The sequence below is a fragment of the Narcine bancroftii genome, chromosome 2 (assembly GCF_036971445.1).
Source record: "Narcine bancroftii isolate sNarBan1 chromosome 2, sNarBan1.hap1, whole genome shotgun sequence".
NCBI lineage: Eukaryota > Metazoa > Chordata > Chondrichthyes > Torpediniformes > Narcinidae > Narcine > Narcine bancroftii.
In genome coordinates this window covers 223148140-223170092 of record NC_091470.1, presented here as the reverse complement: position 1 = coordinate 223170092, position 21953 = coordinate 223148140, and positions in this window count along the sequence as shown.

Here is a 21953-nt window from a genome sequence, read left to right as displayed (position 1 = left end):
CCCAATGTATCATGGCTTTAATTATTGAGTTCAGTTGTGGCAGTGCTTCACTGAAAGGTCAATATGCTTTTTGCATCGAGCACAATTGCAGGCAATAATGTCCAATTTGTCATGACTTGCAGAGACCACCACAAATCAGGGACCAACTCATTCTCTTCTCTTTCCTCTCCTTTTCTCCTTCAGTAGTTGCTGCTCTGCCAGTCCCTCTGTCCCATTGTCAGTGTTGTGTGCTGGAGGTAAGTTCTTGGTGAGTTTCGACAAGGATTTTATCTTCAGGTTAAGTAAAATTTGGAATAATTTATGAGAATGGATGATGAGAACTCCATAAATAAGAACAGGGGGAGATCTGGCCCTTCGAGCTGCTTCGCCATTTTTCATGTTCAAGGCTGCTCTTCCAACTCAGCTCCATTATCCTGCACATCCCCATATCTCTCGATTTCCATAATATCCACAAAAACAATTGGTCTCTATTGTCAATGAACCCCTTGTCTTTGAATCTCCACAGCCTTTGGGACAGAAAATTCGAAAAGTTCCCCCATTATTTTAGTGAGTAAATTTCTCATCTTATTTCATAAGAACCTTCCTCCTCATACTGAAACAGATCTTGCTTCTAGGCCTCCACCTAGCCTGTCAAGCCCTGGATGAACCTTGGTAAATTACAATGAGGTCTCCTCTCATTATGCTAAACAACAGAACAAATATTTTTTTGTGGCTGTGGACCCCTTTAGACTCTGTTCAAAGCTGATGGACTCCCTACCCTGTGAGGCAGTCAAGTTTAATTGGTTGCTTCCGTATTTCCCTCCTACTGACGACATAAAATCACAAAAAAAATTATGATTTCATTTTGTGATCCCCTTAAATGTGTAACATATGAGCCCCATTGAGAATGGCTGCTCACAGAGGTCTGTGACTCAGACTCAACTTTTCCTCTGGTACTGTCCATGAGGAGCATGATTATGCTCAATGGGACTATATGGGTTTCCCCCAGGCACTCACACAGACATCGCTGTCTCTCTGGCTCCCTGTTTAAAAAGAGCATCAGGGAGTGTTGCAGTGCTGGCGATTATGCTGGCTGGCCTTGCTTTGTTCTCCATGCATGCCCTGCTGAATATCCATGATGTTCTCACAATCCTTGAGGCTGCGGTGATGCTGATTCTTGGCTTCCCCAAAGGCCTTGCCAAGGTCCTACCTCTAGTTTTTTGTTGAGGGCTGGGTGTCCTGACTTGAATGCCTTTCATCTAGCCTTCACAGTTCATGCATGGTTTCTGATTGGACAGTACCTTCATTATCTTCCTGGTCATGCCATCTAAGACATGCATACAGTCATACAGCATGGTAACAGTACATTTTTGAAAGGTCCATTGAAAATAAACTGTTTAAAAGACAAAAAAAAAATCTGTATTTACACTGAACAAACCTTGATTGCATGAATATATAAACCTTAAAGTCACATTCTTTGGAGTTGCAGGTTCCTCTCCCTCCATGGAACCACTTGAAAGATGAACAATAACATTATAGATGATTAATCCACCCTCCTCCAAATTGACAAATAAAGCCTGATTAATATATTTAATAATATACTAATAAAGATAAAGATTGAGCAGGGATATGGAGACACTTTAAGAGAGTCACCCCAACAGCAGGCAGCATCAACCAGCTCTTCACCCTGGGCGACGCCATTGCTATTTCACACAACTTTATTCAAACAGCTCCTATGAGCAAAGCACGTCCACGGCCCTCCGTTGGCTGAATATTTGCTCCCTTCTTCACCAAATGTTTATGTGTGACTGCAGAGGTCATTTACTTTTATAATCTTAAACTTTTATTTCCATTTTTATTTATTTTACATATTTATTTACTTATTTTCCTTGATTTTTTTTTAGTTGTTTGCTTGAATTCTGGGTTTCACTATACTTATCAAGGTTCATTGTTGAAGAATTTTGGAAGAACTTTAAAATCCACTCTCCAGTACTTTAATAACATGTGCTAAACATTTAACAGTCTTTCAATTAGTTATGATCAGTAAAAAAATCAATGAATGCTGCCTGCCTGTTTCATTTGTATCTGCATGAATTGTTTACTTTGAGCTATGAAGCTATCTAAGACCATTTAGTGCATATAAATCTGATCATGTCTGCACTTTGGTAAAGAACTGACAAGAATCATTGTCTGGAAAGCAGAAAATTGCCCATTTTCTTTCAACTGTACCATGGGAACATTTACATCCACTTTAGGGATCAGAGAAGCCCATGGGTTAATTTATCTTCAGATACTGTTGCTCCTCTTTTTTTAAATATTTATAAATTTTAAAGCACAATATATTACATTTAATTATAAACTATTTTTGAAAAAAAAATTACATGTGGTAATATACTCCCATCCCCCTCAACCCACCCTTCCAAACCCCCACCCCTAAAAAGGAAATGAAAAGAAAGAAAAAAGGAAGAAAAGTTGGAGGATGCCAAGAAATAAAACATTTATACGGAAAAATCTATTGGTGGTTACCAAGAAGTGAGGTCTTCATGCAAATCAAAATGTTGTCAATATGGGCTCCATATTTTCCAAAATACATCATATTTATCTTAGAAATTATAAGAAATTTTCTCTAATGGTATACAACTGCCATCTTTCCATGTCTAAATCTATTTCTGACTTCCATGATATTGCTATATTTTACAAAGCAGCTGTTAAAGTAATTAACACAAATTCAATTTGATAAATATTTGGCCTGTATCGGGCAACCAGTGAGGGGCTCTGTGGCTAAAGAACATACAGGCGGTGAGCTGTTGGTGACTTTACACGAAGTACCCATGCAGGTGGTGAGCTGCTGGTGAATGCAGTTCAAAGGATTTACACCACGTTGTGAGTTACCGAATACTGGCCCGAGACTGACTGAAGGAGTACCAGGGATGCAAGAGGGTGCAATGGGCACTGAAGACTTCCATCCACTGAAGACTGTCGGATGTTTGGATCTGGAGCTCAGGTTGCTGATAGTTTGAACTGACCTCTGTGTGGCTGCAAAGGCTGGAAGAGCACTGGAGGTGAATCCACAGACTCTCAGTGACTCCGAGGGGACTCTCTTTTGCTTCGGTTTCTTTGTCTGTAAGGGACATCAGGCAAATCATTGCCTTATGGCAATCTAAACACAACTTTGTGTAATATGACAAAGAAAAGAATCGAATCTTGAATCTTGTAATGGCTTTGACACTACTACGTTGAAATTCAAGCCCCAATGAGTGTTCTGTAATGCTGTGGCCAAAGCTGAACAATAACAGTTTTGGTTGCTATCCTACCAGGCCAATTTTCATTAACAATGTCACAAAGTAGTCATATTGCTTCCACCAAGCAGCCTTAAATAACTGGAGTAAGATCCAGCTGTATTGCAAGTGCACGTTTCCTTATGGAAAAGCACCACACAGTCTTCCTGTTTGAGACAGAGTCCTGGTTGTCAGCGACCAACCTCACTGAGATGACAGGGTTTTTGGACAGCGGCAAATTCAAAACTGGCACTGTACTTAAATCTTACATTTAGGTATACAGCATATATCAATAGCTCCAGACTAGAAGTTACCTGATTGATCGGCTTTTCTTACCATAAACTGATCGCATGTCTCATATTATTGACCAGAGGCTCAAGCTTGTACTGGGGGGGGGGGGGGGGTTATGGCATTGCCGCGTTTATTAGGGGAATCAAGGGAGAGGAGTCACAGGTACAATCAGCAAGGGCGAGCCAGCCATACATGTAGAAACAGTGATACAGTGGTTCCAGCACACGATGGTAAAAGGGCCTTTGGGCCAACAAACTCATGCAGCCCAGTTATACCCCCACACAGGTGGGAAGAAACCTGAGCACCCAGAGGAAAAGAGGAAACCCACGCAGGCACAAGGACCGCGCTGGATTTGAGCCAGGGTCGCTGGCCCTGAAACAGCGTTGAGCTAACCACAACGAAACTTGTACCACAAAAACAGCAGAGAAAATGGCAGAAATGCCAGAGTGAAGTGCAGATGGAAAGGGCAGGATGATCTGAAGATTAACCCTAAACCCCAGAAAATCTCCAATCATTAGGTCAGATGTGACATCAGGAACCAGATTACCTTCCTCATCTAGTGCACCAGTGCCCTCCCATGTAGAACACAAACCTGGAAGGAGCACGGAAAGGGGATCTGGATGGAGAACTTAACAGAATCAGTCTATCATATCTACGCTGTTCAAAGTAGATGTTTTTATACGAATTACACTTCTCCAATTTTTGTCCGAAGTTGATGTTACGACAAGTTGTATCCATCAAATTTTTAAAATTGATGAAGATTTCCAGCACTCTTACAGGCAGAAAACCTCAAAAAATGTATTAAAATATTACTTCAATTCCCCTCAAATCCTCCACTGACAACCCTTAAATGCATCACCCCTAGTTATTGAGTCCATAGCTCCTGTTCATTATTTCTAGTCCCATTTTATGCACCCAATTAAATTCCCCTTCATTGTCTTCTGTAGCCAATAAAAAAGCAACTTAGCCAATTTTTTCTAGTAGTTTAAATTCTCCAACCTTGCAACATGCTCAAAAATTTATTTTGCAATTTTACTCATGGGTGTTATTTTTTTCATGCAATACATTCAACTGAACTGTGCGTAGTACTCCAGCTGTAACCTCATTTGTGCCATGAACTTATGTGGGGCTTTGTAGCAAAGTGGCTAATGAAGCTGGCAATGATCCCAAAGGAGATCAATCTAATACAAGTCATGAGATTTAGAACCATAGAACCTTGCAGCATAGACAAGAGCACCTTCATCTTTTCAAGTCTGTGCGGAACTATTTTTCTTCCTGGTCCCACTGACCTGCACACAGAACATAACCCTCCACCACACCTCTTCCATCCATGTACCTATCCAAATTTTTCTTAAATATCAAAATTGAGACTCAGGCAGACAGCTCGTTCCACACTCCCACAACTCTCTTGGTGAAACTTGCTTGATTTTGCTCTTGTAAATCGACCATTTGTGATTATATAACTGAGATGATTTTTAAATTTTATTTACAACATGGTAAAAACCGATTCTGGCCATTTAAGCCCAATTATTCCCAAATGACCCAACAATCCTATCCATTTTGGAGAGTGGGAGGAAAACAGAGCATCTAAGGAAACCCACACAGACACGGGGAGAACGTAGAAACTGCTTACAGACAGCAGGAGGATATTAGTAGGTCTAACCCACAGCACGTTTCATCTCGCCCTGTTTTCTCATCTACAAAATCCTCTATTGTGTTGGGCGACAACTACATTTGCACAAACTTAGAACACAGCCAGCAGCTCAGAATTATGAGTCAAACATCTGGGTATCCAGTTTGTGCTCCATGTTCTTCCTGCACTCTTCTCTGCTGTCAAATAAAACTGAGCAGTAATGGAGGGCAAGAGCATCAACAGAAGTTCAGAAAACATTTAGTGTAGGTGGTGTCTGTGACCATTATAATACATCTTCAGTCACATTGCTTGAGTACAAGAAATCTTAAGTTGACACATTATCTCTCCGAAGGGGAGCTCAGATAGCCAGTGAAAACCTTTTGAACAGCAGAAGAATCCCTCAGAATTTTCCAGCTGAAGATAAACATTTATGACTTAATGATTCATGAAAATCTTTCTGCAAACCGAGGCCTCAGATTTGCTGCTGGATGACAATTGAAATTAATGTTAATTGAAATTAGTTAATTATTGAATGTAGGGGAGACAATACATGGATTTTGTTTGTGTGTAAAACTCTTTCTAACACTAACCCTGAATTGTCTGAGAATTTCTCATTGTCCCTGCCATTCGTGACTTATCCATCAGAGCTACTCTTACCTGGATCGAAATTTTCAGCTTTGCCAAGCCTCAGCTGTCAAATTTGATAAAGAGTTTTGGCTCAAAACATCAACTATTTTATTTTCTCCCACTGAAGCTGATTTGCCCTGCTGAGTTAATCCAGCAGATTGTACTTGGCTTCAAATTCTGGGGTCTGAAATCTCCTGTGTGTCTCCTGCCAAATTTGGATATTGTGAATCATATGGATGTAGAGACATTGAGCATGGAAACATGCTTTTGGCCATCCATTTCCATTCATTCTGCTGTTACGAGCCCAGAGGACCCCAAAACCCAGCAGCAATAGATATTCACCAAGACAAATGGCTACTTAAACAAAAGATGCTTTTAATTATCTTTAAACATGAAAACAGGATCACACTTTAACTTATCACTATTGACTTAACTAACCTAACATAAACCCTCTTTTATTTCTAAGCGCATGTGTATGTAATATGTGATGTAATTTCAAAGTTTTTAAATTCACAGTCCAATCTCACTTCTCACTCTGCCAAGTTCATTGGTTGCAGGCAATTCTTATACTGTGCAGAGAATTTAACATTTATAAAGTTCACCAGGCTTTGGTGCTTGAAAGGTAAATGGTTACTGCTCAGGAAGGTGCTTGTTGATTTTTTGAGAGAGATGTGTTGTTCCAGGGCATCTATAACTGATGTATTTCCATCAGCCACTCCCCTATCAATCTAACTGTGTCTTAAATACATTTAATAATGCAGCCTCTACTGCTTCTTTGGGCTAGAGAAGCCCACAGATTCACTCCTCTCTGGCAGAAGCAGTTCTTACACATCAGAATCAGATTCATTGACATGAATATCCGTCATGGAATTTGTTGTTTTGTGGCAGCCGTATTGTGCAGAACAGGGTGGAAAAATTACGATAAATTACAATTCCCTGTAAAAAAATAAATAATAACTGCAAAAAAGAGAAAAAAGTAAGATACTGTCTGTTAAGAAATCTGGCGGCAGAGGAAAAAAATGTTTTGAATCATTGAGACTCCTGTACTTCCTTCCTGATGTTAGCAGGTGAAGAGGGCATGGCCTGGGGTGGTGACAGTCCTTGATGATAGAGGCTGCTTTCTTCAGGCACCACCTCTTAAAATGTCCTTAATGGAGTTAAGACTAATACCTGCGATAATGCTGGCCGAGTTTACAACTCCCTGTAGTCTATTCTGGTCCTGTGCATTGACAACTCCATGCCATGCAGTGAGAAAGCTCGCCATGGTAAATCTGTAGAAACTTACATATCTGGCATATCAACTTTTCTAATCTTGAGGTTATGTTCCATAGTTCTAGTCTCACTTACCGGTTGAAACATCCTCCTTGCTTCTATCCTATCTAAATTTTAAAATGTTATATGATTCTGTAAGATCACCCCTTATTCTTCTAAGCCTCAATGAATATCTTCCAGGTCACTCTTCATTTCCAAAATCAAACCAGTGAACCTCTTCTGCCTCGTCTTCAAGCCAGTACGGTAAAACCCCTGGTTTTTGGCACCTGTGGGGATTTGTAGATGCAGATTAGTAAATTTTCCAGTTGTTTGAGATAGCAAACTGCATAATTGGTGAACTAAGAGTGAGGCATGCTGATTTTAAATTTCCACATCTTTCACCTATTTATTTTCCGTGATTTTTTTTGCCGATTGCTTGGATTCTGGATAACAGGGGTCTTATTGCATATCCTTTCTCAATTAAGGAGACCAAAATTGCACATGGTACTCCAGATGCAACCTCACTCATACTTTGTAGAATTGTAGCGTAACCTCCCTGCTCTTAAAATAAATCCCTTTGGCAATGAAGCCCAAATTCTCATTTGCCTTACTAATTACCTGCGGCACTTGCAAACTAGGATTTTGGAAGAGAGAGCCTCTTCTGCCTGAAATAAAGAGGTACTCTGTTCAGCCCTCATATATGATCAGGAACGTTTGCTAGAGCCATTGGGGAGGGTTTAAACTAGCTTTGCAGGAGGAGGGAAATCATAATGAGAGCAAAGAAAATAGGATAGCAGCAAGTCAGAGAGTTACATCAGAGGAAGGAATTAATAGTAAAGAATTGGTCAAAAACCACATAAAGGAAAGGCAGATGAGCAGACAGGAGAAGGCTGTTCAACAGCTCATATGTCATCAATAACAGGCTTACGGACACTTTACTTAAATGCACATGGCATCAGAAACAAAGTAGATGACCTAGTTGCTCAGATTCAACTAAAAAGGTAGAACATTGTGGCCATTACCGAAGGATGGCTCAATGAGGCGTGTGATTGGGAGCTCGATATCTGAGGATGCACAGTCTATAGGAAAGTTAGGCAGGAGGGTAGAGGTGGAGGGGTGGTTCTGATGATGTAATGACATTAAATCAATAGAAAGAAGGGACATAGGGTCTAAAGCAGTAGAATCTATTTTGGTTGAATTAATAAATGCCAAGGGTAAAATGATTATATTAGCAGTTAAATACAGGCCCCCAAACAGCAGCCGGGCAGAGGACTTTGAGATACAGATAGAAATACAAAGGGCATGTCACAAAGATAATATCAAAATAATTATGAGAGATTTTAACATGGCAGAGGATTGGGAAGAATAGGAATTTACTGGATCACAGGAGAGTGATGGATGAGATGGATTTTTGAACAGCTTGTTGAGAAGCCACCAGGGGATCCATAGTTCTAGATTGGGTCATGTGCAATGAACCTGAGGTTGTTAGGGAGTTAAAGGTCTTAGAGAAATCAGTGACCACAACATGGTTGAATTCAATTTCAGATTAGAAAAGGAAAAAATGTTATTGAATGTATCAGTTTTTCATTGGAATAAAGAAAAATATGGTTGTATGAGAAAGGAACTGGCTCAGGTCGACTGGAAAAGCAAACTAGTCAGAGGAACAGAGCAGGATTGGAAGATATTTTTACAAATGATAAAAGGCATGCAGGATAGATATATTCCTAGGAAAAGGAAATTTGTCAAAGAAAAGATGGCACCAATGTGACTAATGAAAGAAGTTAAGGCCAAGATAAAAGCAAAGGGGAGTGCAAACAAGGAAGCTAAAGCTAGAGGGAAATCAGAGGACTGGGATTATTTTAGAAACTTTCAGAAAGAAATAAAGAAAGTCATAAGGAAAAAAAAGATGAGTTATGAAAGGGATTGGCAAATAATATAGAAAAAGATACCGAGAGTTTTAAAAAAATATATAAAGAATAAAAGCGAGACGTGTTGACATAGGACCGATAGAAAACGATGCTGGGGAAATTATAATGTGTTACAAAGGTATGGCAGAAGAATTAAATCAATATTTTACATCTGTATTCACTGTGGAAGACATTAGTAATATCCCTGACAGAGGCTTCAGGGAGTAGAGCTGGATACAGTTAAGATTACTAGAGAAATTGTGTTAAGTAAATTGAATGGATTAAAGACAGATAAATCTCCCAGACCTGATGAGGTACACCTGCGGGATTTGAAAGAGGAGGCTTTGGAGATTGTAGATCCATTGGTGGCAATCTTCCAGAAATCAATAGTCTCTGGCATAGTTCCAAGGGATTGGAATGGTGCAAATGTGGTTCCGCTATACAAGACATGTGGGAAGCAGAAAAAAAGGAAGTATAGACCTATAAATCTGACTTCAGTGGTGGGGAAGATATTAGAGTCAATCTTCAAGGATGAGGTTATGGAATACCTGGAAATGCACGACAGGATTGGTCCTAGTTAGCATGGATTTTTTTAAAGGGTAGATCTTGTTTGAGTAACCTATTATAATTGTTTGAAGAAATCTCAGGCAGAATAGATAAAGGGGAGGCTATGGATGTTATGTACTTAGATTTTCAAAAGTCTTTCGATAAGGTGCCACATGTTAGGTTGATAAATAAGATGAAGGACCATTGAATTACAGGGACAATATTAGATTGAATAGAAAATAAGCTGATAGGCAGAAAGCAAAGGGTTGAAATTAAGGGATCCCGTTCAGAGTGGTGTTTCGCAGGGCTCAATCTTGGAACCACTGCTGTTTTCAATTTATATTAATGATTTGGATTGTGGACTAAATAGTTTTGTGGACAAATTTGCGGATGACACTAAGATAGGTGGTGGAGCAGGAACTGTTGAAGAAAAGGTAAAATTGCAGAGGGATACAGACCAATAGGAAGACTGGGCAAAAATATGGCAGGTGAAGTACAATGTGTTCGGTTCTACATTTTGGTAGTGGAAATAAAAAGGCAGAGAACTATCTGGATGGGGAGAAAATTCAATCCTCGGAGGTGCAAAGAGACCTGGGCGTCCTTGTGCAGAGTCATCTAAAAGTTAATGCCCAGGTGGGATTGGCAGTAAAAAAGTCAAATGCTATGCTAGCATTCAGTTCAAGAGGTATAGTGTTTAAGAGTAGAGAAGTGTTAATGAGGTTCTATGGGGCACTGGCGAGACCCCATTTAGAGACTGTGCAGAGTTTTGGGCCCCCTATATTAGAAAATATGTGATATTGTTGGAGGGGGTGCAGAGGAGATTTACTAGGATGATTCCTGAAATGCAAGGGCTGGCATATGGGGAATGATTGGCAGCACTTGGGTTGTATTCGTTGGAGTATAGGAGAATGGGCGGGGGGGGGGGGTCCTCATAGAGACATTTTGAATATTGAAAGTTTTTTTTTCAGAGTGAATGTGGATGTTTCCCTTGATGGGTGAATTGAGGACAATGGGTCATAGTCTTAAAATTATCCAATTAAAACAGCAAGAAGGAAGAACTTCCATTGTCAGAGGGTCATGGATCTGTTGAACGCACTGCCACACAAAGCAGTGGAGGCCAGATCATTGGGCATATTTAAACAGGAAATCAATAAGTATCTCAATAGTAAGGGTATCAAGGGATATGGAAAAAAAGGCTGGAAATTGGATCTGGGTGTGAGTTTAGTTCAGCTTAATGCATAGTCATGGAAGGACCTGATGGGTCCAGTGGCCTGTTTCTGTTCCTTTATCTTATGATCTTGTGAACTCACTAAACCTTTTGCGGTACTGGTGAAAATTGTCACTCAAAAAACATTATGGTGATTTGCATCCATTTCTCTTCAGTGCAACACTGCCTATACACTGCCTTTCCAGTGGTAATAGAATATGAAGTTTGTTGTTACCGTGTTTTTTTCCCACACTGATTGCTGGGAAGAGGATTATTTCTTTAAATTACTCCATCAATGGCAGCCATATAGCATAGCATAGGGGTGCATGACAATGAAGGAATATGGGAAGAAAGAGATGGGGTCCATATCTTTTGCATGTGTGGCCAAATAGAGCAACCCAGGCCACCGCCTGTTCAGCAATTACATCCTTGAAGGAATTATAGGCAATGTGAGACATGAGTCATAATTCAAGATGAAATTGCAAAATTGATCTTGATAGTAAAATGCTTCAGTAGACACTCAGGTGGAAGGAAATGATCCCTTGTATAAGTAGCAGTGTAAATGCTCATAGGCCAAAATCTAAATACCCAAAAATGACTGTTTAACTGAAGTTGTTGTGAGTTTTATTTTGAGCAAGATCTCAGATCTTTAATTTCATGACTCAACTTCTGTCAGTAAGATTGAAATGAAAATTCTACATCTGAACAAAGTCACCTTGCAGTAAAATGATCTTGGGGCAAATGGCACTCACTCGAGGATGAATCCCAAAGGGTCGAATTCAACCAGGAATGGAAGCAAACCACTTCAATAAAATCAAAACAATGCTGGAGAAACTCAGCAGGTCAAGAAGTGTACTCTATATAGCAAAGGTAAGAATACATAACCAATGTTTCAAGCTTGAGCCCTTCATCAAGGCATGAGCTCCTTCCTTGATGAACGGGATCAAGCCTAAAATGTGGGTTATGTATCTTTCTCTTTGTTATATAAAGTACATTGCTTGACCTGCTGAGTTTCTCCAGCATTGTGTTTTTACTTCAATCGCGGTGTCTGAAGACTTTTGAGTTTTCCTTCAATAAATGCAAAATGCTCATCTCTATCCTCCTCGCACATTTATCTCCAGCTTCAGGAAGTGAACCTGCCAGTAAGTGGTTCAATCTCTTTTATCCATCAAAGTGTGGAAGAGGCAGGTTTAGTAACTCAGACTTATGTTTTAGATGGGATTCATGTATTGCAACTTTTTTTACATGCTGTTTGGACTTGTGTTAAAGCTCAACCATTTTGGCAAGGAATTAAAATAGGTTTGTCAAAATTGTATAACTTTACCATTAGACCCAACAATTTTCTTGTTGAGTTATTTGATTTTGTTGAGGGGGATTAGGTTTGGATAAAATCCAAATTGCTTTTGTTCATTTGGTGTTATCAGTAGTGCGTAAATGTGTTGCGAGTATTTGGAAAGACAATACAGAGATTAATATACTACGTTGGCACAATGAATTGAAAACTTGTATTGCTATGGAAAAAAGTACCTATAATTTACATGATAATTATTCCCTTTTTGTTAGCAAATGGTCTCCCTATTTGGAATATATGCATTTACATATACTTTCAATTATTCTTAACAGTTATAACTAAAAAATATATATAATTTATATTGTTGGCTCCCCTTAAGGGAGCTGCTGAAGGGGTGGGAGGGTGGGTTTGGGATTTATCTTTGTAAAATCAATTTTTGATGATTTTTGGACTGTATGTTATGTTTTTTCTACCTTTAAATAAAGTTTGGAAAAAATAGTTTGGAAGAGGCTTCATGGTTGGATTTTTAGGTCAGAGGTCCCTGCAGCAAAGTGTCAAATGAATGAATAAATACATTTGTCCTGTTACCAGGAAGTTTGCTGAACTGGGATGTGAGAGCTTATTGCCAAGTGTAAATTCATGATAAAACATTTCAAACTTGCATGCTGTGGTGAGATAATTAACACAGAATAATTATGGCGATGGTTGTCTTGACCATTCAAGATAAATGATATCTATATGAGCAACCAAGCAATCAATCATACTAAATGCACTAAGCCATACTGGAGAATTTTAATTAGATTTATTTTTGATTTTTTTCTATATTGCTGTATTAGCATGTTAATGATCTGCGTTGAGATTCTGGCTATGTTTCCCAATTCAAAATAATTTATGGGAAGTGGTTATTTAATCCTGTTTGTCCTTTCTCTTCTTTGGTGCCTGGGTTCGACTCATGCGCAGATGGATAGGGATCATGGTTTAGCCTCCCTGACAGCTGTTAAGGCTGGCAATTTTAAAATGAAACTTACTGATTTCTAACCTGTCCTCAAGGGATGAAATTTCACATTGAATTCACAGTTTTCTTAATTCAAAATTTATAGAAAAATAAAGTCTGATCAGGTTTATAGTTAAAAATGTTCGATTGCTCTGCCCTGCACGCAGTTAGCAATCATTTCATTAGGTGAGTTGTCAGTCAAATCAGGGCCCACTTTGCGCAATGACCTTTTATTCTGGCAATCCTGCCAGTCTCAATAACTATTAGCTTGCTTGCTCGTTAAAGTTAATTTCCTGATGTTGGGATATAAACAAGGGAAGACAGTCATAAGCTCATGCAAAACACAAGTACCATTTTACTTTTAATGATAACCATTTAAAAAAAGGGGGAACATCTTGCCTTTGATATATTTGTATCATTCTTGGCATCAATGATTCTCTTAAGGCTTTAGCTCTGAGTGTTGTACTTTAATAAAAACCATAATTAACTACTTGCAAATTAAATCATTGGAATGTGAGTCTATATTAAATGTTAATTCAGGGAATGCAATTTCATAATCAAGAAGAAAAATTACTTTGTTATTAATTCAGAATTTTCACCACTTTGATTTATCTGCGAGGTTCAAAGTGCACAGTTACTGAGTGAATATTTAATGGGACTGAGTCATACTGGGCCTGGCCTGTAGCTGAGCATTGCTGTCCGCCATCCACACTGGTCCTGCGGCAGATGCTGAGGGGTGATACTATGAGCCCTGCATATTCTCAAGCCAGCCAGTGAGCTCCAGATGCCGATCAGTGTGGTGCAACAGTACTGCCTCCAAAATAGCCCTGCAGGATCTAACGCAGGCCACAGTGTGGACACAGCTTTGTTTCCTATCTAAATTGTGAAATACTGCATTTATTTTGCATTTTTAGAATCAATTAAGTTTGATGTCAATAATTATAGCAGCAAAATATGTTTTCTTAAAGAAAAATTGTAAATTTAAAATTAATTTAAACTTAAAGCCCTGTTATCAAGGATATTTGAAATGTTATGCCATTTTTGGATATGCTTAGGAAATGAGTGGTGATACCCCCACAGAAAGCTGAAGAGAATAAGAACTGCCATTGATTGTCATGTGGAATCCAGAGATTTCATGCAGTGAAGTATAGCTTTATGTTCTGTGAGCACATGTGGATATTCCAGATTCACTGAACACTGTTAATACTGTAGTTCAATATATCACCAATTGGAATTCTCATCTATTAACATCTCTTAAATTTTACCCCAGTACTTTTGATATTGGAATTGTTGCCAAAGGAATTTGACGTGGAAAAATATTTCCACTGTTAGCACTTGTAGAATGCCAAATCTTACTAGTGATATACCATGGAATGGTGTATGGAAAAAGTGTTGGCAAAATAAAGGAATATCATTATCAACTGGAGATCCCATTTGTTAGATGCAGCTCCCAGGAAAGCAGATGAGATTGTACACTGAATTAAATTTCTCGAAGAAACAACTTCAAACTTCCAGAAAACAGATATTGTAAAATGAAAAGGAAGAACAAGTTGTTCTTTCTGCCTGCACGTTGAAGGACTTTACTTCAATAAAACATTCTGAAGCACATTATTTCTGGAAAATTCCAGGAGCAATTGTTAATATGAGCTCCACAGTCAGCAGTGAGCAATATAACATGTGATATTTGGTTGGGGATTGGGCAGAACGTCATGCAAAATTCCCAATTTATTTTTAAGTAATGTCATGAATTGTTTAATATCCTCCTCAGATGCAGAAAAGGTCATGATTTGGCTCCTAAGTTGAAACACAACAAAGAAAATTCAAACAATGTTTAATTTTAAAAAAAATATTTGGATACAGCATAAGTAACAGTCCCTTCCGGCCCATGGGTCCATACGACTCAAACACCCCAATTAACCTACAATCTCTGAATATGTTTGGAGGAAACAAGAGAGCCTAGAGGAAACCCACAGGGGCACGGGGAGAACATGCAAACTCCTTATAGACAGCATTGGATTCGAATGTGGGAGGCTGGTACTGCCACAGTGTTGCACTAACCACTACACTAACATGCCACCTAGTTATTTCCAGTATACCAAAGACTCCAGTTTTTCCACTTCAACTTCCATGAGGTAGTCAATACACTGGGTTTGTCATTTCCTATGATCTGTGGGGCATATCTTTGTGAAGAAAGGGCATGTTACCACATCAAATGAAGTGCTGTTCTTACTTAATGTTCCTTTTTGTTTTGTAAACGCAATCAAACACTTTTCTTGGAATCAATGAGTTGATGGATCTTATAGATATTTTAAAGAACTATGAACAATGAAAATATCCATTTAGCTCTCCTTATATTTTTCACTAGTGCACCCTCAAAGGAACAGAATCCATTTAGAGTTTACCAGTTTATTGACCATTCAGTAACTAGTCCACCGATTGTGGGTCTTTTTAAATAGAGCAAATCTTGTTTCAATAACCTCTTCTAGTTGTAATTGGATGTTAGTCACCAATTTCAGGAAGAAAATATTTAAACTTTGTCTGAGCATTTTTGAAATGCATTCATCTTGCTGAATTGCTCTTGATATGTTAGAATGGAAGCAATCTTTCCTGTCCTTTTAAAATGTCAGCTGAAGAAAGGAGAATGGGACTGATGACACAAAAATAATACAATTACATTGCTTTGTTAGATATTCATGACATTCCTAAAATAATCAATTTTGTCGCTGTATTGGACGTGACATTTTACGGTCAATAAACTCCATTGAGTATAAACCATGCAAAGAAATGGTGGCGCTGTCATCTTCCTGCTGAAGAGTACATGCCCCTGGTCAGCAGCCTCAATGTGATGAGGAGACGTAGCCTGAACAAGTTTGATCTGAAGTCTGCTGAACCTGGCTACATCTGGGGAACGATCTCAAAAGTGTCATGTTCAGCTGCATCATGAAGGATTCCACCCTTCCCACTTTGTGCTCACTCACTCACGTAATTAATGTCATTCCAAAAGCCTTTTGGCAATGTAATGATGACATTCTCTGCTTTTTGGAGGTAAATTCTGAGAACAAAGCTTGGGAACAGCTCTGAATTCTTCTTCAGCTCAGAAGAGTTCTTCAGATTCACTCTCACCTTTAAAGCATCTAAAGAGTTCAATAGGACAGGTAGGTTGAAATAAATAACATCAAAACACGATCAAAAGCAAAGTGAGAATCAATGCGGTTGTGGGAAATCTGAAATGGAAATGCTGGAAACACTCCAAAGATCAGACAGCATTTGCAGAAAGAGAAATGGTTAATGTTTTACCTTAGGAAGGCTCCTGTAACAGAACAGATCAGAACAAGGACACACAGGTCTGTGCAGGAATGGGGAGAGGAATTAAAAAACACTGGAAACTTAATTTACGAAAATTTATATACCTTTTTTCAGACTTTGTCTACTTTTATTTGTCTTTTTTTTTATTCCCTTGACTGAGTCTTATCTTCTTATATATTGAAGAATAAACACCCTCGCCTAAATAAAATCCACCTTCAAAAATTTATAAAGAATGGAGGTTTAGCCCTACCAAACTTTAGGTTCTATTACTGGGTAGTCAACATACAAAACCTTACGTTTTCGTCAAATTAAAACACTGTCCAACATGTGTTTCTTTGAAATCTAATTCTGTAAATAAAATGTTCAATTATTTCTCTTCTCATCCTCACTTCCCTTATCTTTAAATAAATTAACTGAAAACTTAGTGATTAAACATACTTCGAGAATCTGGATACAGCTTAGAAAACATTTTAGTCTTCTGAGATTTTCTCTTTCTTGTATGTAGCTGTTAAAGAATGGTACAGATTAGGCATTAAATGTTTTAAAGATCTATTTATTGAGGGAGTTTTCACTTCTTTTCAACAATTGACAGTTAAATATAGCTTACCAAATGTTCCTTTTTTTTATTATTTACAGATTAGAATTTTTTTGCGATCTCAATTACATACATTTCCTAAGAGCTTTGATAAGAATTTAGTAGATGTAATCTTTAATATGGGGGTCTGACAGAAATATTTAAAATGTCACTGGGGAGGACTGAAGGGTAGCTCATGTTGTTCTGCTGTTTAAAAAAAAGGCTGTAAAAGTAAACCTAGTAATTACAGGCCTGTGAGTCTGATGTCAGTGGTGGGTAAATTAATGGAGTGTGCTCGAAGGGATGGTATATACAATTATTTGGAAAGACTGGGATTGTTTAGGATCATATTTATCAAATCTTTTATAATTTTTCAGAGGTTACTAAGAAGGTTGATGAGGGGAAGGTTATGGATGCTGTCTATTTGGACTTTAGTAAGTCTTTTGACAAGGTTCTGCATAAGAGGTTAGTTAGGAAGGTTCATTCATTAAATATTAATGTTGAAATAGATTCAACAATGGTTGAATAGGGAATGCCAGAGAGTAGTGGTGGAAAATTGCTTGCCAAATAGGAGGCCGGTGACTAGTGACTAGTGGAGTGCCTCAGGGATTGGTACTGGGTCCATTATGCTTGTTATATATATTAACGATCTAGATGATAGGGTGTTAAATGGATTACGAAGTATGCAGATGATACAAAGATTGGTGGTGTTGTGGACAGTAAAGTAGGTTATCAAAGCTTGCAGTAAGATTCAGGACAATTAGAAGAGAGGGCTGAAAGATGGCAGATGGAGTTTAATACTGATAAATGTGAGGTGCAATATTTTGGTAGGACTAATTGGCAAAGGTCATACATGTTAAATAGTAGACCATTGAGGTCTGCAGTAGAACAAATGGATTTAAGTATTCTGTTACATAATTCCCTGAAAGTGGAGTCACATGTAGATGGGGTGGTGAACAAAACTTTTGGTATGTTGGTCTTCATAAATCATAGTATTGAGTTCAGGAGTTGGTATGTCATGTGGAAGTTGTATAAGGCATTGGTGAGACCAAATTTGGAATATTGGATGCAGTTTTAGTTGCCGAATTATAGGAAGGATATAAACAGAATAGAGAAAGTGCAGAGGAGATTTTCGAGAATGTTGCCTGGGTTTCAGGGTTTGAGTTGCAGGGAAAGGTTAAACAGGCTGGGACTTTATTCCCTGGACCATAGAAGATTGAAGGGTGATTTGATAGAGGTATTTAAAATTATGAGGGGGACATATAGAGTCAATGTGGACAGGCTTTTCCATTGAGAGTGGGGGAGATTCAAGCAAGAGGACATGGATTGAGATTGAAGGGGGTAAATTTAAGGGAAACATGAGGGGGGATTTCTTCACTCAGAGGGTGGTGGGGGTGTGGAATGAGCTTCCAGCCGAAGTGGTAGATTCCAGCTCAATTTTAATATTTAAGGAAATGTTGGATAGGTATATGGACAAGAGAGGTGTGGAGAATTATGGGCAAGGTGCGGGTCAATGGGACTAGGTGGGAGTAGGTATCCAGCAGAAACTAGAAGGGCCAAACTGGCCTGTTTCTGTGCTGTAATTGTTATATGGCTATATGGTTATATCTTGCTAGTATGTGGGCATTCTCTTTGTTGTGATAGATGCAACATTGGAGATGCTTCACTAATTATGTGGTTTCAACATACAAGAGTCTCGGGAAATACTGGAAGAAAGTATTTCAAACTTTTTCTGTACTTTTTAAAGTAAATTTTAAGCCTAATCCTTTAACTGCCTTGTTTGATACTGTTTGAGAGAGTGGCATCACTTTAACTGCATCTGATTTGCATGTATTAGCCTTTATTTCTTTTCTGGCAAGGTGGGCGGTGTTGCTTAGATGGAGGGTCATTGTTCCTCCTACTCACGCTCAATGGTTACCTGACATTATGTCATGTTTAATATTAGAAAAGATTAGATACTCAATATCTGATTGAGGTGTTGGCTAATAAGGTCATTTATTATCGCAACAAGGAATTTTTTTTCTTTCTTTGCCAAACAGCTTTGGTTTTGGTAGTGGGATTAGATTTTCTTTTTATCATAAAATATTGCTATAATATAATTTGATTGGTTAAGGATGCAGAGTACTGTGGATTAAATAGTTTGAGTGTAGTATATTCTGTAATTTTTTAAAAAATTTGACACTCTATTTTATTTTGGATGTAGAATTTCACTAAAAATATTGAAAAAGCAAAATGCTGGCAAGTAGTTGTTGACCCACTATGTGAACAAGCTGTCTAGATGAGAGGCTATACTGGATATGATACTTGGTAATGAACCTGGTCAGGGGACAGACCAGTCGGAGGGAGACCATTTCGAAGAAAGTGACCACAACTCCCTGACCTTTAGCATAGCTATGGATAAGGATAGGAGTGGACAAAAATTCGGGAAGGGCTCATTATGATGGGATCAGGCAGGAACTGAGGAGAGTAAAGTGGGGACAGATGTTCTCAGGAGTAATGCGAGGGAATGTGAAGGATGCTGAGGGACGACATGCGTGGGGTTCTGAATAGGTTTGCTCCACTGAGACAGAAGATAAGGGAACTGTGGATGATGTAACAGGTGAGGCAGCGAGTTAAGAAAAAGCATACAAAATATTTCGGAAGGGCTTATGAGAATTATGTGGTAGCCAGGAAGGAATTTAACAAGGAATTTGGGTGGCACGGTTTGCGTAGTGGTTAGCGATCTGGACGGGGGTTTGAGTCCTTCACTGTCTGAAAATTTAATGAGATGAAACACAGTAAGTAAAGCCAAAGCTTTATTTATCCAAAAGAGCTCTTATGAATGTACTAGTTGCTCTCTTTATACTTGGAAAGAAAAGTTAAAGCACTAATCATCCTGCTTATGTACAGCACCGTAAGGCTTCCTGTAAAATAATTGTCCATTATTTTACAAAGTCCACTTCAGTATGCTCTAAGTCAAATTACTGATCTTGCATGAACAGGCAGGCACAACAGATCTTGACTCCATCACATTAAGTTTGGAATGGAGAAGCCCAGAATTTGGTAGACATTTTCCAAATAGGCTGCCGCTCTTAAGGTCCAGTGGATTGCCCTCCAATCCAATGATCTACAGCAATGGTGCAGCCGGCTAGGGTGCTTTTGATAGAGCTGTAGAAGGTTAACAGGATTGTGGCTGGCCTCAGTCTTCTCAGGAAGTGCAGTCACTGTTGTGCCTCCCTGACAAGTGAGATGTTATGTGTCCAGGATAGGTCACTTGTTCAGTGGACTCTGCGAAATGTTCGATGCTATCTACTCTCTCTCTCTACTACTGAGTTATTAATGTGTGATGGAGGTTGTGCATTCCTGGCACTCCGGAAGTCCACAATTATCCCTTTTTTCTTGTCCACGTGAAAATCTTCAGACTTTATACAACAATATCGACACTTGTATTTGCGGGATCTTTTATGGAAGCTGTACGTTAATATTTATATTTTCAGTTAGCACCAGGACTCAAATAAATGTGAGAGATTATTTTGGTTAAGAGTCCAGAAAGACACTTTGCAAATGCAAGCTTTTGGGTTTTTTTTTTCCACTCGAGGGAAAGTTGATGTGTGAGAGCTCAGATGTTGACCGATGAGATGAACAAATTTATTGCTGGCACGGGACGTTTCATGGAATGAAAATAAAGTTGCTGACATGGGAGGAGAGATGAGATGGCAGTGTTGAAAGTGGTGAAATTTAAAATCGAATGGCAAATGTAAACAAGTATATTGCATCCTAACAGATGGAATACGTTTCAGCTTCGTGCTTCAAACCAGACCTAATAAACAAATCAAACTACATTCAGATTTCTATAATAAAATATCGAATGATCAATGCATTTCACCCTGCATGAATTTACAAAGACTTGTCAAATTAAACTTACAGCTTCATTAACATAGATGTATGGTTATGATAACTTGCTGACAAGGCTGTAATTAAAACAAGTTACAAAATCCAGAACAACAAATAAAGATGAAGGCGATTATCATAAAGTGACACAAAGCTGTCTGATGTTGAATTCCAAAACGTTGAACCTATATTAATGAAGGAAATGAGTCATTAAGGGTTGGAAGTGAATGTATTACAAGGCTACCGTTCCCCTTGTCTTTTTTGGCAGATGCCATGAATTTGGAAGATGCTATGATAATGCTTCCAGTACTGATGAGTCAGTGGCCAACATTGATGAATTTTGATGCCAAGACTGCTGGACAAAGAAATAATCAATCAATCTGTTTTTTTTCTTACATCTGAGTTTCCTGCTACTGCAAAAGCAATCCAGTCTACCACAGACTTCTGCCTGGAAGTTTAGCAACAAAAGAATAACTGCCCTTTGACATTTCTCCGGCTGGAGCAGTTGAGCTTCCGGGTCAGTGGTGCCACTAGAGTTTGATAATGGAATATTTGCTTGTGACATTGGATGCTAATGGAGAGAGAGATATTTTCATTTGATGATATACTGGAGGTTGGGGAATTTGCATTAATTAGCTCAAGAATGGGATCAGCCCATGATTTATTTTCAGAAAATCTTGAGCTACAGAATGTGGTTAGTTGACCAAGAAAATTTACAGATGCTGGGGCCTAGTGCAATGCCCAAAAATGCTGAGGAAAATGCAGTTTCTACCAGAAGTATGGGCGTTGCTTGACCCGCTCCCTATGGATTCTGCGTGAGCTGCTGAGTTTCTATAGCGCTTTTATGTATTGCACAGGATGTTGTGCATTTGTTCCTTCTTATAATAGTACTCGAGCTGGCAGAGACCGCAAGCATCGAATCCACGCTGTTGAAGACCCAACTGCGCTGGGTGGGTCACGTTTCCAGAATGGAGGACCAAGATCGTGTTATATGGCGAGCTCTCCACTGGCCACCGAATCAGAGGTGCACCAAAGAAGAGGTACAAGGACTGCTTAAAGAAATCTCTTGGTGCCTGCCACATTGACCACCACCAGTGGGCTGATATCGCCTCCAACCATGCATCTTGGCACCTCACAGTTCGGCAGGCAGCAACCTCCTTTGAAGAAGACCACAGAGCCCACCTCAGTGACAAAAGACA